The sequence below is a fragment of the Nicotiana sylvestris genome, chromosome 3, assembly GCF_000393655.2.
Source record: "Nicotiana sylvestris chromosome 3, ASM39365v2, whole genome shotgun sequence".
In the NCBI taxonomy this organism is placed as follows: domain Eukaryota; kingdom Viridiplantae; phylum Streptophyta; class Magnoliopsida; order Solanales; family Solanaceae; genus Nicotiana; species Nicotiana sylvestris.
This window is the reverse complement of record NC_091059.1, coordinates 137,537,803-137,545,445: the sequence shown is the minus strand read 5'-3', so window position 1 is coordinate 137,545,445 and position 7,643 is coordinate 137,537,803.

Here is a 7,643-nt window from a genome sequence, read left to right as displayed (position 1 = left end):
TATCCATTTGATTGACGCATCTTTCTTTAGCAACTTAAATATGGGCTCACGAGTGGTAGTAAGCTGAGCAATGAATCTGCTGATGTAATTCAATCTCCCTAGCAGACTTATGACCTCTTTCTTGGTCTTCGGAGGTGGCTAATCCTGAATAGACTTTATTTTGTTGGATCTTATTCAATACCCCTCCAACTGAATATAAATCCCAAGAGCTTCCTAGACGGAACTCTGAATGCACATTTCTCTGGGTTCAATTTCAAATCATACCTGTGCAGACGCTTAAAGAATTTCCTCAGATCTCGCACATGGACTTCTTGCATTCTGGATTTAATGATCACATCATCCACATATATCTCAATTTCCTGGTGCATCGTGTCATGGAATATGGTAGTCATAACTCTCATGTAGGTTGCCCTGGTGTTTTTCAGACCAAATGGCAAGACCCTGTAATAGTAAGTGCCCTAAGGTGTGGTGAAAGCCATGTTTTCTGCATGTTCTTCATCCATCAGAACCTGGTGATACTTGGCATAATAGTCCACGAAAGATTGTATCTCGGTAGTGGAAAGTTGTCCTTAGGACTCTCTTTGTTTAAACCCCAGTAATCAACACACACTCGGGTTTTACCATCTTTCTTCGGCACTGGAACCACATTAGCCAGTGGTTTATCGGACCACTCGAATCACACCGGAATTTAGTTGTAGGGTAATTTCTTCCTTGATCTTATCACTAATGTCGGTTTTGCACTTTCTTTATTTTTGTTGGATGAGTGGATAACCAGGATAGGTAGGCAACTTATGTACCACCAAATCAACGCTCAGCCTTGGAATATCATTATAGGACCATGCAAACACGTCTTTGAATTCAAAAAAAGCTGGATCAAAGCATCCTTAGTTCTTTCGTCAGCGTGAATGCTTATCATGGTTTCTCAGATCTCTTCTGGGCTACCCAAATTAACTGGCTTGGTTTCATTTAAGTTTGGCTCAGGCTTATTCTCAAAATTTTCCAATTCTCTATTTATTTACCTAAAAGCCTTGTTATATTCTGGTTTATGATTCATTATTTCACAGTTAGATAGCATTTTAAGATTTGGGCATGAAGTCCGCAAGCATATCATGTTATTTAAGTCTGGATTATTAGAATTGAAAAGAAAAAGATAAGAAAAATAGCAAAATTAGAATAAAGAAAAGAGACATCTATAGATGATGAAATATTGATTTCATTTCATTGAATTGAAGATAAGAGGGTTTACATCAAAATCAAAAGATAATAAAGTAAAAACATTCGAGTTACACCCAGAAATAACTTGAATGTAGAAGAGATGGCAAGACTGGACTACCGGGACTCCCGTCTGATAAGGAATGAGGTAGCTTCCCAATTCTGGGGCTTGAAATTCGGCCCTATATACTGCACCTCGGCATTGCCTGTGCCTTCCCCTGGCTGGACCATATGCGACTCATATAGCATTTGTTTCAAGGCTTTACAAATATCATCTATTTCTTCAGCCGTGAATGCCTCTTCTTCTTCCACATATTTTGGTTTGACAAATGATTGGGCGAGATGTGGAATGGGCTGGGACAGGACTCGCCATTTTTCTTTGCGCTCATTAGCCCTTTTTTGTCGTCCTCTGTAGCTCTAAAACCCACACCGAAAAACTTCTCATTGGAAATTGAAGTAAGAGGCTCAATGATGCCCTGTAGAAACACCCCGAGCCCCTTTCCGGGCTTGTACCCATGTCTAATCATTTGAGTGGTGACCATGACCGAAGCATTAGACAAGAAAGGTTGAGGTAATGGGGGCCCTTCTTCAAATTGGTCAGTGACCACGATTTCAAAAGCTTGGTATACGATATGCTTGTTGCCTTCCCTAGCTTCAAGACACGGACTGAAGGGTCCCGGTAGATGGATTGTTCATATTCTCCATGGACAACAATATCTATATTTTCATATTCAAACTTAACCATTTGGTGAACAGTGGAGGGAATGACTCTAGCAGCATGAATCCATGGTCTACCTAGGAGGAAACTGTATGAGGTTTCCATGTTTAAAACGTGCAAGGTTGCCTCAAAATTCACGGGGCCAATAGTGAGAATCAGATCAATTTCTCCTATTGTGTCTCTTTTGAACCATCAAAGGCTCGCACATAGACGTTGTTATCCCAAATTCTTACTGTTCTGATCTCCATTCTCTGGAGTGTATAGAGAGGGCAAATATTGACCCCGGAACGACCATCTAACATCACTCTCCTCATATAATAGCCCTCACATTTGACGGTCAAGTGGAGGGATTTGTTATGGGCAGTTCCCTTTGGGGGAAAATCATCGCGGCTGGAGGAAATCCTATTGATCTCAAAGAATATTTCTGCCATTCTCTCCAATTGTTCAACAGAAGTATCAACCGGGACATATGCTTCATTCAGTGTTTCAAGGAGCACTTTCTGGTGTTCATCCAAACTTAGCAACAGAGACAAGAGTGAGACCTAGGAAGGAATCTTTCGGAGTTGGTCAAATATTGAGTATTTTGAAGATTTCATCTTTCTAAAGAACTCTTCTACTTCCTCATTGCTTATAAGCTTCTTGGATAGCAACTGTTTATCCATTTTCAGTTTGGAATACTTTAGCTCTTCTGGGCTGTGGTACTTCCCAGACTGATTCATCTCGTTCACTTCACCAATAACCTTTTTCCTTTGTATGTAACCACGATTCTGTTACAGTTCCAGGGGACTGCGGTGGGATTTTTCATAGGACTCTATTGTGTGTGGCTGATAACCATGGGCTCAATCAGCCTTGGTGAAATTATCGTCCCCCACACCATATGGGTGTAATGACCCAGTCGTTCATTTCATAAGTTATAGACCTGTTTCCCCCATTTATGCTTCTTTATGGGTTCTTCAACTGTATTTCATCGTATTGTGTTGGTTGGTTCGGGTTCAGAGTGATTTCGGTGTGGAATGAGACACTTAGTCTCCTATTTAGAGGTTTAAGTTGGAAAAGTCAATTGAATGTTGACTTACGTGTAAATGATCTCGAATTTTAGAGTTTGGAGCGCATCCAGAATGTAATTTGAAGGTCTGTGGTAGATTTAGGCTTGAATAGGCGAAATTAGAAATTTGGCTTTTTTGGTCGGCAGTGGAAATTTTGATGAATGGAATTCCGAAAGTTGGAGTAGGTTCTTAGTGTCATTTGTGATGTGTGTGAAAAAATTTAGATCATTCAAATGGGGTTTGGTAGGTTTCGGCATTCGCGGAATTAGGAATTTTAGATATTCTTAGGCTTGAATTTGAGGGCAATTTGGTATTTTGATGTTGTTTTGAGGGATTCGAAGGTTTGATTATGTTCGAATGATGTTATGGGCTGTGTTGGTATGTTTGGTCGAGGTCCTGAGGGCCTTGGGAAAGTTTTAGGTGGTCATCAGATCACTATTTGGATTCGGAAGTTGGAAATATCAGATATCTGATGCTGGAAAGTTGCAGGTCTCGGATCTTGGAGGCGTGGCCGCGGGGTGGATTTCATGGACCGTGGTATAAGAAATGCGGCCGCAGTGGAAAGTTGGTAGATCGTAAAAAGGAAAGGGATTAGGTATGCGGCCGCGATGGAATTATGCGGATCGCGGTGAGGCGTGTGCAGCCGCGTTGAGAAATACGCGGACAGCTAAATGGAAGTTCAGAGGGGGCTATATAAGCGAGGTTTAGGGTTTTATTTCACATCTTGGACATTGTGAGCTTGGTTTGAGGTGGATTTTGAGTTTTTCAAGGAAATTATATGGGTAAGTAATTCTAACTCGGTTTTGGCTAATATTCATGAATATATCACTGGATTCATCATTTGATTTGTGATTTGGGATGGAATTTGGGAAAAATTGGTGGAGTTTCATAAAATAAATTTTTGGGGATTGAAAGCCCATTTGAGGTTAGAATTGAGTAAAACTAGTATATTTAGTCTTATAATCAAATGGGTTTCGGATTTTGCGACTTTTATCGAATTTGGAGACGCCTAATTTTTGAGTTGACTTTTGACTTTTGACCTAAAGCTTAGCATTTTCTTATGGGATTGATACCTTTAGCTCGTGTTGATTGTATCGTATTGTTTGTGGCTAGATTCGAGGTATTTGGAGGCTAGTTCGAGAGGTAAGGGCGTCGCGGAGTAGGGATTTGACCGGTTTGAGATAAGTAATGCTTGTAAATCTAGCCCTAAGGGTATGAAACCCCGAATTTCAAACTGTTTTACTACTTTGAGGTGACACACATGCTAGGTGACCTGCGTGTGGGCGTGCACCATTGGGGGATTGTGACTTGGTACATCCCGTAGCAACTATAAAGTTGCGTATTTGACTGAAACTATATGATACTTATGTGTTTTAGAAAGAATTTCTATAAATTTGGGCTGAATGCCATATTTGGGCCTTGTGCTAGAGCAGTTGGAACCCTTAGGGACCTTTTCTTATTATACTCTCACTGTTTTGATTGAAAATCTATACTCATTCATGCTATGTTTACTGATTTCATAACTTAGTCTTTATTACCCTGTTTTGATGCATATAAAATGTTATTTTGTGCTGAGCACCCTGTTTTTACTGATAGCCCAAATGGCTTGAGAGGTTTATGACTGAGTGAGGCCGAGGGCCTGCTTATGTGAGGATATTATGGGATTGGGATGTGCGCCGCAACATATTGTTACTGATTCATGATGGCCGAGGGCCTGATTGATTATGCCACGAGGTGGCTACTTATAGCGCATGGACTGTAGGAGCCTCTCCGGAGTTTGCACACCCCTAGTGAGCACGGGTACCCTGAGTGAGTTATATGATGTTTTGCCCGAGGGGCTATGTTTTATCCATGTTGTGCCCGAGGGGTTGTTTACAAGTGAATGTAAGGTATGCCCGAGGGTCTGTTTATGATTCATGTTTGCCCGAGGGGCTGTTCACGAGTGATGTTTTGTTCGAGGGACTGTTTATGTTTTCATCATTTTTACTCACTGTTTCATCAGTTTGTTTGAAAACAGTTGAAAGATGTTTTAAACGATTTTACTGAAACTGGATTTAAATGAGCTGAGGTTATTCAAACCCCTGATTTTAAAAGCCTACTGCATTCTATTGAGATTTCATGATATGAACTGTCTATGTTTTATTTCTCGTCACTACTGCTCAATATTTATTTACCTTTATTACTTACTGAGTTGGTGTCGCGCCCCCTTTTTCCTTCCGCGGAGAGAGAAGTTCGGGTTCCGACGTTCATGGTGGGTAATAAGTCATTTCCTTTTGATATTTGGGTTTTGAAGAGTTTCCACCTAACGGATTGTGGTGCATTAGGGCACCTAGAGTGATTAACTCTTAGACTAGTTTGCATTACCAGAGATTTAGGGTAAGGTCTCGAAATAACCTTGAGGGGAAGGTGTTAGGCACTCCTCTCGGTCCGCAACGGTGGGAACCGACCGAACTTATACTTATGAATTAGTCCTTTTGACAAATAAATAGTTTAAACACATACTTACAAATAAAGGCATGTTTTGTACATTATATGACTGAAGTAATGAGACAAAGGGAAAAGACTTGAACAAGTTGCATATACAAAGATTGGGAAAGAGGGCTCCTAGGTTGGTTAAAGAGAAAAAGTAAAGTTTAAACATTGGGAAAGAGGGCTCCTAGGTTGGTTAGCCTACAGGATCACCCCACACAACGTCCGGTAATCACTCCTCAATGAGAGGCTACACGTGACATCAGCGCGTAGTCATCATATCCTTACTAACAAATTCCTTCTCTTGGTCATAGCCTAAAGCGTTCTAGCAACCTTGAAAATGTCCTATGCGTGCATTACACATCCCTTCCTTGTGGCCCTGGAGGTATTTAGGACCTCTAATTTGGGTAGTTCTAGAACTTCCTAAGGTTTAAATGATAAAAGTCTAGGCATTAATCAAAAACAATTAGGACTGCATTTGAAGAGAACAAATTGTTGGCCCACAGTCACCTCCACAAATATAACAAGTAAGTGCACGTCTTCAAACAACAGTCAAGTATTTAAGAGAAAATCTTAGAACATGATATCTAGGTGAGCAGGGATTATACAACATTAAGTGTCAAAGACCTATTAACTTAGACCTGAGAATGTGAGCAATTTGAAATAACAATGCGCAGTTTTATAGTTGTAAAATTTTAATCGCCATAGAGGCTTGCCTAAACGCATAACAATGACGTCCTAAAAACATGGTATCTATATTGATCAGAAATGCAATAAAACAGTAAAAATGATTTTTAAACATTTACTTGAGATCCTAGCAGTATTAGTTTAAGGAAGCATTTGAACTATTCAGGAAACAGACAGATTAATTAAACCAATTCAGAGTGAATAAACATGAGTTAAACTGATTTATCTAACTAAACTGGTTTTAAGTTCTATAGGCATGATTTCTATTAGAGCTGATTTTAACCCTATAGGCATGATCTCTATTATTAAAAGCTGACTTCTGAACTTATAGGCATGGTCTCTAATATTGTGAAAGTAAAGCAAACATAGCAAATATATTTGAATTAACACAACCCTATAGGCATGATCTCTATTAAATCCATTCAGATCCTATAGGCATGGTTTCTAATATTGTGGAAGTAAAGTAAACATAACAAATATATTGACACAACCATAGCATGATATCTACCCGATTTACCCAAAATATATATATATAACCACCCACCCTTTTCACGAATCACCCCAATGTTGTTTACAATAATTATTACAGACCAATGAATTGAAAATAGAAAATTACAGAAATTAATCTATAGGGAGCCTGTAGTAGGCCCAAATGATTTCCAATCTTCCAATAGCCTCAAATTCCAAAGTTCCATAGCCAATATCATGTCTAGATATGTCAAAGTTCCCTAAGGACCTCAAGGATCCGGGACAGTGCTCACACCTAGACCTTTTCTCAAACAATAACTAATTTAGGTGCAGTATGGAGAGGCCAGCTCTAACATGACAGAGTTCAGAGAAATCTCAAGGATCTCAAGGTAGTACACATGTCAGAGGGGTGGAACCTAGTTTTCTAAGAGTAAAGTGAGAGTGCTTGATATAGTTTTATTTTGAAAATAGCATGAGATGACTTTAGAAGTAGAAAAAGTTTTTCAGAAACATGAAATAATTTGGTCGTAAATGACAGTTTGAGACGAGTACCAAATCAGCAGACAATCAATTGGTCATAAGAAACATCCAGATTCAGAAAAGAACGCTTAATAAACAGATCTCACATGGGGATAAAGGGATTGGGGAACATAAGAGTCACATTGGGGTGCATGGATAGGGTATAGAGGAAACATATAGTCAACAAACTGCATACAACACTTAGGATCTTAAAGACTCAGCAGGCTAATCGTGGACAGTAAGTAGTTAAGGCATTGATAATAGTTGGCATATCTTGACCAGGATTAAATATACAGTTGGGACATGCTAGGTGAAGAAGTAAGCAGGAAAGAGTGTACAATATAAATATGCATTGAACAGGGCAGAATTTTAGACATTCTAGGCAAAGAAGTAAGTAGGAAAGAGTGCAGAATATAAGGCATGCATTGAACATGACAAAGTTTAGACATGCTGAGCAAAGAAGTAAATGGGAATACAGGTTGAATTCATAACTGATGAACTAGTGCAGGAATGAAACACATAAG